Source organism: Antedon bifida, chromosome 10 (assembly GCF_963402885.1).
Source record: "Antedon bifida chromosome 10, ecAntBifi1.1, whole genome shotgun sequence".
NCBI classification, from domain to species: Eukaryota; Metazoa; Echinodermata; class Crinoidea; order Comatulida; family Antedonidae; genus Antedon; species Antedon bifida.
The window spans coordinates 18,206,573-18,216,947 of NC_136235.1; positions in this window are offsets into that span (position 1 = coordinate 18,206,573).

Here is a 10,375-nt window from a genome sequence, read left to right on the forward strand (position 1 = left end):
TCTATTCACTAGGCCTAGGCCTAGGCTAGGCTAGTATCAGGAAAACAGTACAAAGCTGCAAGCATAAACAGATAATTAATAGGCCTATTCGATAGCGTAGGCTAGGCCTAGTTCCTGAGATGTATTCAAGAAAGTAAAAGTCACAATTATCAAGAATGATGTGAACCTCGACCTACTATAATAATAAATTAGAATATTATATAATACAGTGGGCGAAATATTTTTGCTAATTTTTCTGGCTGTTTAATATCATTTTGATTTAGCTTTTTGCTTATTTTATTTGTTATCTCCATTGAGATGCAGCCACTAATACAGATGAGAGAATGTTGAGAAAATTAAATTTTTCATTTAATGATATTTATTAAAGATGTATTGTCCACCAAAAACCTGAAAAATAAAGATTAATTTTTGCAGTTTTAATAAACTTTATTCACTTCTGAAAAAAAAATCAACAAAAATATTTATTTCATTTATAAAAAGACAAAAGAAACAGTTAATTTTAAGCAAAAACCATTGTCTGACAGACAATTTAAGTATTTTTTGCTTTAGATTACATTTTTACAAGAAAATAATTTTTTAGATCCAGTTTTTGGTCAAAGTATAACCATTATGACATTAAAATGGCATATTCAACAAAAAAAATGTTTAAAAATTATTTATTTAGGTGGACAATTATATTTTTAATATAACATGCAATACAATTTAATATTACTTTAATCCATTCTTTAATTTAAAAACATTGTGTAATTCTTAAATTAAACAATACCTTATAAACAGCACTTCTTTGCTGTATTTTGTGTTTAATTACAGTTTGATATTTTGTTTTAACATTACAGATTGGTACAAAAATGAAAACATTTTTAATCCGTAAGTTAATTTTTTTTTATCCCTAATAACAATAATAACAATAGTAATAACATTAAAACTAATTTAAAGTGATACCAGTGGATCCAGTAATAGTTTTGTGGATTTCTTTAATTAGGGAAAATATTTAACCTTCTGTTTATTTTTTATCATACAATTTATTTATTTTATTTTACAGTGGTGTTTTTTTATTATGCTCTTGGACTTGTTGTTGCAGAAATCAGTGAGTGCTGTAATAATCTAATATTTATTGTATGTAATTGCTGTTACTAGAGAGTATGCTAACTTTGTTTGCATGCCCTCTATATTATGTGCATGCCACGGATGGTTCTCATGTCAAACAGGGATTTATCCTTACAACCACGTCTTATAATTAAGGAATATATTTGTGTATGTTTATTATGACCGCACACGGGTTGACTCGCATCTGGCGTGAAGTCGATCTCAAGACAGCCAGCGCGATTATGTCAACAACAGAAATATTTTCTTGGCTTAGCTAGGCTAGGTTTTGGTAAATTGCTTATTTTATTTTTTATCTACAATAAAAAAAATTGTTGATACACCGTTATGAAAGATAAAAAAACTATTAATTTTTAATTGTATTCCCTTGTACTATAGAGATGGTAACAGGAGCAAACACAAGCCTGCCTCTGCAAATTACAACAGGTAAGATTTAAGTTATATCGCATCACATGACCACAAATTATACAAATTACCAATTTTGTTTCATCTCCTTCAAAGTTTTTTCCCACGTAAAACAACAAAATAACCCTCTCTTTTTAAATTTATTTATTTATAATAATTTTCTCGCGCCATGCCTTAGGCAGTAATATAGCCAAGAGAACGGAATCATAGGAACTGTATCATCGTGAAAGCTATATTACTAGGGTTGACAGTTTTGGGTGTTTGTAAACTAGACTAATGTTTTTGTTGAATATGGTATTTTAATGTCACATAATAATAATAATGATAGTTATTCACTATTTTTATGTGAGAACATTTTTTTCTACGGCAGTACAGTAATTACCGGATAAAAACTATGAAATGGCCTATTCAAAGTCTTTTTTTCTTCATTTTTCATGTTTTGGGGGAACAATACATATTTAATAATTATTTTTATAATTTATAATAGATTATTTGTCAAATTGATTGAAGGAGCTGACCATTTTCATTATTTAAACATATTGTATAGGTAGCTTCAGCTGAATTTTGTTTATTCACCAAAATTGAGAAAAAAATTCTTTGATTTTTAAATTTAAATAATTTTTTTTTCAACTACAGTGCAACAAGGGAAACCTCCAACGGAAGATTTTGACAAGGATGGAGGTATTAATAATAATTATAATAATTATTTATCTTATAGTGGAATATATTTTTCCAATTGATAGTAGGAGCTGACCATTTCGCATTTTCCACATTTTGTACCTCTTTATTTTGCAAATTTGCTGAGTCATTGGCAAATTTGCACATTTTACTTTTACCAAAGAACTTATAACACAAGAATCTCCTGTTCTTCAATTTGCATTCAAAACACAGTATTGGAAGTAGTAGTACAGGGTTAAAAGGTCAAACTGGGCGACGCTATTTCACAGCATAGAGCAGCGCTCTCTCCGAACTAGGAAGTCAAATCTATTAATTCCTATAGAAGGCTCAGTAAATTATTCTATCCCCCCTATAGTATAGCAGATCCCCTCCCTCCCAGATTTTGCCGTTGTAATTTGATGAGGGCGCTACTCCATGGCTCACACTGTCGCCACCCATTAGCTCTATTCTATCCTACAATGCCTTTCGAAATTGTTACACGCTTTAGACGAACAGGAGATTCTTGTGTTGTAAGTTCTTTGCTTTTACTCTAGAGTGTCTTTTAGTGTTTTTAGTTAGCCGTTACAAAGTGATACACTACATCTGGCAAACTGTGATATCGTTACATGGTCTTACATAACAATTCAATTCCAATCTTGTTGGATTGCTGTCTGTCTGACAAACAAAAAACAAAAGAAACATACTTTAATATAACATAATTATATTTAATTTTCTTTTTACATTTAATTCACCAGCAGTGGAAGCCAAACCAACGACTGAGTATGGAAATGAGGATGGTGGAAAAGGTGAGACTTTATCCAATTAATCAGAAGTTTTAAAAATGTATTTAATTGTGTTGTTGTTTATATCCCACGAATAAGCACATCCTTCGATTAAACGCTCCCACCCTCGAAAAATAAACATGGTACTTTAAAATGTTATACCATGGTTATACTGTATTCATCATCTAATACCCCTTTCACATCAACAAGCAAAACTCCAGAGACACCCCAGAGTTTTGACACATTGGGGTTGTGGTTATGGGAAAGGTAAAATCAAACAATTCCGAAGTTCAAAACACCGGAGTTGATCACTGAGACTGGCCACAAACTGGGGTGTCTCCGGAGATTACTGCCAAGTCTGATGTGAAAGGGGTACAAGTCACTGAGAAAAGATTAGGTTTATTATACGAATTGTTTAAATTTGTACAAATGCATCCATTTACTTAGCTCTGAGCCATCTCTTGTAAGCAACCACACATCCTAAGCGACCGCCTTCACAAAGCAATAATCTATTGTTAATGACCACCCTCATCAGTTACCTTTCTTAAACAGCCACCACCTGTCGTAAGGGGCCGCTTTTCGTAATTGACCACCTCTCCTAAGCGACCACCTCTCTTAAATAACCACCACGTAATGGGCCGCTTCTCGTAATCGAGGACCCTTAACAGAGGTGGTCATTGAAGAGGGTGGTAGGTTATGATAGATGGTTTTATTGGGGAGATGGCCACTTTTAGAAGGGCAGTCGCTTAGGAAAGATGAATATTGTAGCTAGTAAAGAGATGCATTTGCACAAATTTAGACAAAGGTTTCGTAAAATATATAATATTGCCTGGCGATAGTGACTACATTTTTGTTAATACCTGAGCTGTTGACAGTGCTGGTCTTGATTTTTTTATTTACTACATAAGCTGTTGGTGTTTCTTCATTAGCTGGCGGTTTTACTACATTAGCGGTGGATTGATGTACATTGACGTCTGTTCCGACATTATCTACATTAGCGTTTTTTTTTAAATAGCTAATATTAAATATTGAAATTTTTATTTTGGTAGTTGTCCTGCGGTCAAAAATTGTGATAAATTTAACAAATTTTAAATAATATGATTGATCGTTATTTGTGTGCATTTTAAAAATTGTTTATGAATCTTTGAATTGAATTGCAGTTATGAACATAAATTAATTTTTTTTTCAGTTAATGTTAACTTCTTCTGGTTATTGTTGCTTGCTATTATCCCTATTGCTGTTGTCATTTATATATGGAAATGTACACCATCATCGTCGAAAAAGGTGACATCAACAACGGAAATGTCAACAATGAAGACGTCGTCAATGGTGAAGTCAACAACAAAAAATCATTCATTTGGACAGGAAAATGGTGGAACAAAAGTTTAAACAATTTTTTTTTAGGGGAACAATATATCCTTAATAAATCAGAATAAATGGTGATATTGGATGACTAATAATGTGGTTTGTGGTTTTACACCAAGAAAGCTCTAGTATGTGTATTATTGAAATAATTGAAATGTAATATTGAACATTGTATGTCCATCAATAGTACGGATACTTTCCAGTGTATTAATGGATATTAATGATTTATCATGCTTTCAATGTTTTCAACTTTTTACACATATTTTATTATTATTAATTCTGTATCTGTATTTAAAATGTAATTGTACTTGTATGTCTTTCTATAATCTAAAACAAAAACATTTTTTTTGTAACTTTTGTAACTTATGACTGATCCTTATTATGCATGCATTTCTTTAATCATGGACCATTTGTAAGAACATTATTTTTAATGAAAATGTCATCCATGTAAAATAAGTTTATAAATAAATGAATAATAAAAAAAACTGATTGTTCATCAATAGATAGTAACAAACATATATGTATAACACTGGGATTCTATTATTAAAGGGACACTTTGTTGGGACTAATAGGGATTATACTGTAATCAGATCATGCTCTTTTAAGTGTTAAATTTGTCATTATTTTAAACGTAATTGATTTTGTATATGTAATTAACGTTCATTCATTTTTTTATATAATTTGTATTACAATGCACATAAAGTCTGGATTTTAGAATTAGAATTCCAATAGTAGGACACAAGTTGTTGCATTTAGACCTAAAAGTAGTTTGGGAGTCTAGTACGTAAAAATAATATATAGTAGGTTTGAAAAATAAAAGTATATAATTCTTTTTATGTACCTTACAGTGCTACTGCTGGTTGATTGATTTTGATAAAATACACAAATAAAACAGAACCAGTGTGGTTCGAGTTTGGACTGTGTATTATTATTTTATTATAACCAACAACCAACAGGTAGCGATAAGGACATTCAAATGTTAAATGCTTCATTATTGCACTTTCTTATTTCATCTAGTGTTAAGTAAACATTTAATATTTAATAAAAATGTGTGAAATTATACTGTGTGCATTGTTTGATTTATGTATACAAAATGAAAAAAATATGCATGGCCTGCGTGGCCTTCTTTCTAGCGATTATTTCTATATAGGCAAACTATAATTGGATTCCATGTCCCATTGCAACAAGAAATTGAATATGGACTACTTTATTATTCATGAGAGAAATTTTAGGGGGCGTGACACAATCGGTCACACCTAAAAAAGTGACCAATCGATAATGACATACCGATGACGACAGCACAGTCATACGTAGTCGTGGGTTCGATTCCCACGCTGGTCAGTGGAATAGAGTTAAAGCTATGCGAGCAACTGTGTTTGGGGTTCACAGTTTTACAAACGTCCCCGTTTCCACCACACATCTTGAGAAGGCACTAGCAATGCATCTGTTGATGATGTGGTGGAAATGACCCCAAGGCTGTGGCAAGGCCTTAGTGCTGAGGCAGGGAGAGCACATTTTTTTTGTGCCTACGCCACCTGTATTTCTGATGTTGTAAATTGTATGTTTAGCGCCCTCAATTTCAATCAGAAAAAATGTTTTAATTTCAAATAATTCTCTTCGTTTTACATGTTTAGAAGAGCATTTATATCTCATCGTAGTTTAGTTAGTATGCCGTGCGTTGTTATGCAAATGAGTTTATACAGGTGTAGTGGGGAAGATGGTACATCGCTTCAGACATAGAAGCACGGAATGATGAGGAGGAGAATGATGATGGGATGTATACTTTATACATTTGGTGAAGATACCAATTACAATACTTTTTCACTTCTGAGGACGATCAAAGCATATTGATCTTCCTTTATGTTATAAAATGCATAAAAATGAATATACAGCACAATTGCGGAGACACAGTATGTTCACTCAAGTCAGGTGATAGTATACGCATGAATTGGTGTAAGATTAGTACTATGACGTGTCAGATCAAGGGCTAATATATTATTTTGAGGGAACGAAATAATATTTCGAGGGATCGAAATAATATTTCGAGAGAACGAATTAATATTTCGAGGGAACGATATAATATTTCGAGGGATCGAAATAATATTTCGAGAGAACGAATTAATATTTCGAGGGAACGATATAATATTTCGAGGGAACGAAATAATATTTCGAGGGAACGTAATAATATTTTGAGGAAACAAAATGATTTTGAGGGAACGAAATGATTTCGAGGGAACGAAATAATATTTTGAGAGAACGAAATATATTTCGAGGGAACGAAATGACCTCGAAATACTATTTCGTTCCCTCGAAATAATATATATTTTTTTCAACTAATGTCTCTTTACGGCCTCCGTATAAAACTATACAAAAAGTAGGTGAATTTACAGAGAGTATGTTTTTGTGCCTCGAGGTATATTCAGAGCGTCATTTCGACGATCGAGCATTCTCTACTTCTACGGAGCGCCATTTATGCCTTTATTTACTTCCGAAATAGAAATAGTACTACGGTAACTGGTTCAGTGGACCAAATTTAGCACCAGTGGAGCACAGTGATATAAAATAGAAATAAGTCACTAATTTTAATATCTTTTCGTATGTTAAAACACTGTGCTCAAGTGGACCCAATTTGGAGCCAGTGGAGCACAGTGATATATAAATAGAAACAAGTCATTGAATGTTAATATCTTTTCGTATGCTAATACACTGTGCTCAAGTGGACCCAACTTGGAGCCAGTGGAGCACAGTGATATAAAATAGAAATAAGTCACTGAAATTTAATATCTTTTCGTATTAAGCATATTTGAATACCTACCGGTATGGTACCATACATGTTCGACAATACAGTGTCACATATCTCTATTAAAAAAAAAAAACAATATTAAAAAAAAAAAAAAATATCCGTCAAGGTTCGAACCTCAGCCGATAGCACTCAAAACTGAGCATTACCCGTTACGCCACCAAGTACATGACTGAAAAGCTGATAATAGTCTATTTATACGTGTATTACGTAATTGATCATTACGTCATAAATATCCTATTAACCTTGCTAAAACCAAAATGATCAGTTAGCTCAGTCGTCTGAGCGTCGTGTTAACAACACGTATGTCGTGGGTTCGATTCCCACGCTGGTCGGTGGAATAGAGTTAAGGCTATGCGAGCCACTGTGTTTGGGGTTCACAGATCATACGTCCCCCTTTCCACCACACACCATGAGGCGACAACATCAATGCATCTGGTGATGTGGTGGAAACGACCCCAAAAGGCTGTGGCAGGGCCTTAGTGCTGAGGCAGGGAGAGCACATTTACCATCTTTTTTTTTTTGGCTCTCGCAAACTGCTTTGGTGGTTTAAATTTTATGTTTAGCGCCCTCAATTTATTTTAATGTTAAAAAAAAGGGAACTAATTCTCTTCGTTACGTGTTTAGACGAGAATTAATTTTATCTCATCGTAGTTTGGTATGCCGTGCGTTTGTTATGCAAATGAGTGTGCACATGTGCTGTGGGAAAGACGGTATTGTTAGTCATTCGCGATCAACACACAACACTGTTCAATTTTAATTTTGTTAATCTTTTACATTAGAATTGTAATTCTACCGTTACACATTATAGTGTACTGTACTTTTAAATATCCGTTTCATGCAAGATATTGTATTGTAGGCCTACTAATATGTTGTGAATATAAGTTTATGGTAGAATAAATAAATAAATATGTTTTAAGCAAATCTTCGAAATTGAAGCATAATTATGAAGTCGAGTTTTTTAAAACCCAACCTAAAATTCGCATCTGGATAGTTGAAATTTAACATTATAATTATCAAAGATGATATGATAATTCTAATTGTTTTCTAAATTATAGAAATATTAAAATTAGTAAGTAGGTTTCTGTGTGCTAGCTCTGTTTGTATTTCATAATTTTGTTTTGTTGAATTACCGTCACGGCCGCGTGCATTGCATGTCTCACACTTGGGAAACAATCACCATTGTATGGCTGGTTCTGAAAACTTGTATATTTCGTTTCATAATTTCCGGGGACTAAGCTTTCATTCTTAGCTCTGCCCCAACCATGGTGAGCTTAACTGGAGACTTAATATTTAATTTCATATTTCAATAAATATTTTTTCAGCCCCAATCATGGTGGGGAAGTGAAGACTCTTATATATCATGTTTCAAAATACTATAGGTGTCATTTCTGGGGACCTTGTAGCTATTTTAAACAGTTTGGTAAGCCCTGCGTTGTTATGCAAATGAGTTTGTGCAGGTGTAATGGGAAAGATAGTATTGTTAGTCCTACGCGGTGAACACGCCACAAAATAAAATTTAAATATTAAATTTTGATTTTGTTAAACTTTATTAGAAATTCAAATCATGTAAAGATACAATTTTCCGGGCGGGAATCTAGAAACTCCCCTCCTTTAGTTTAGTGATATAAAATAGAAATAAGTCACTGAATTTTAATATCTTTTCGTATGTTAATACACACTGTGCTCAAGTGGATTCAATTTGGAGCCAGGGGAGCACAGTGATATAAAATAGAAATAAGTCACTGAATTTTAATATCTTTTCGTATTAAGCATATTTGAATACCTACCGGTATGGTACCATACATGTTCGACAATACAGTGTCACATATCTCTATTTAAAAAAAAAACAATATTAAAAAAAAAATAAAATATCCGTCGAGGTTCGAACCTCAGCCGATAGCACTCAAAACTAAGCATTACCCGTTACGCCACCAAGTACATGACTGAAAAGCTGATAATAGTCTATTTATACGTGTATTACGTAATTGATCATTACGTAATAAATATCCTATTAAACTTGCTAAAACCAAAATGATCAGTTAGCTCAGTCGTCTGAGCGTCGTGTTAATAACACGTATGTCGTGGGTTCGATTCCCACGCTGGTCGTGGAAACGACCCCAAAAGGCTGTGGCAGGGCCTTAGTGCTGAGGCAGGGAGAGCACATTTACCATCTTTTTTTTTTTTTTTTGGCTCTCGCAAACTGCTTTGGTGGTTTAAATTTTATGTTTAGCCCCCTCAATTTATTTTAATGTAAAAAAAGGGAATTAATTCTCTTCCTTACGTGTTTAGAAGAGAATTAATTTTATCTCATCGTAGTTTGGTATGCCGTGCGTTTGTTATGCAAATGAGTGTGCACATGTGCTGTGGGAAAGATGGTATTGTTAGTCATTCGCGATCAACACACAACACTGTTCAATTTTTATTTTGTTAATCTTTTACATTAGAATTGTAATTCTACCGTTACACATTATAGTGTACTTTTAAATATCCGTTTCATGCAAGATATTGTATTGTAGGCCTACTAATATGTTGTGAATAAAAGTTTATGGTAGAATAAATAAATAAATATGTTTTAAGCAGATCTTCGAAATTGAAGCATAATAAATTATGAAGTCGAGTTTTTTAAAACCGAACCTAAAATTTGCATCTGGATAGTTGAAATTTAACATTATAATTATCAAAGGTGATATGATAATTCTAATTGTTTTCTAAATTATAGAAATATTAAAATTAGTAAGTAGCCTTTTGGTCCTGAAGACTTTTATATTTCATTTCATAATTTCCGAGGACTAAGCTTTCATTCTTAGCTCTGCCCCAACCATGGTGAGCTTAACTGGAGACTTAATATTTTAATTTCATATTTCAATAAATGTTTTTTCAAAATTGTCTTTGCTCAGCCCAATCATGGTGGGGTAGTGAAGACCCTTATATCATGTTTCAAAATACTATAGGTGTCATTTCTGGGGACCTTGTAGCTATTTTAAACAGTTTGGTAAGCCCTGCGTTGTTATGCAAATGAGTTTTTGAATTTTTACTCTTCTTTTTTTGGCTTTCGCTACATGTATTTGATCTCGTAAATTTTATGTTTAGCGGCTTCAATTTTAATGTAAAAAAGGAATTAATTATCTTCGTTACGCGTTACGTGTTGAGAAGAGAATGTATCTCTCATCATAGTTTGGTATGCCGTTCGTTTTTATACAAATGATTTTGTGCAGGTGTAGTAGGAAAGATGGTATTGTTAGTCATTCGCGGTCAACAC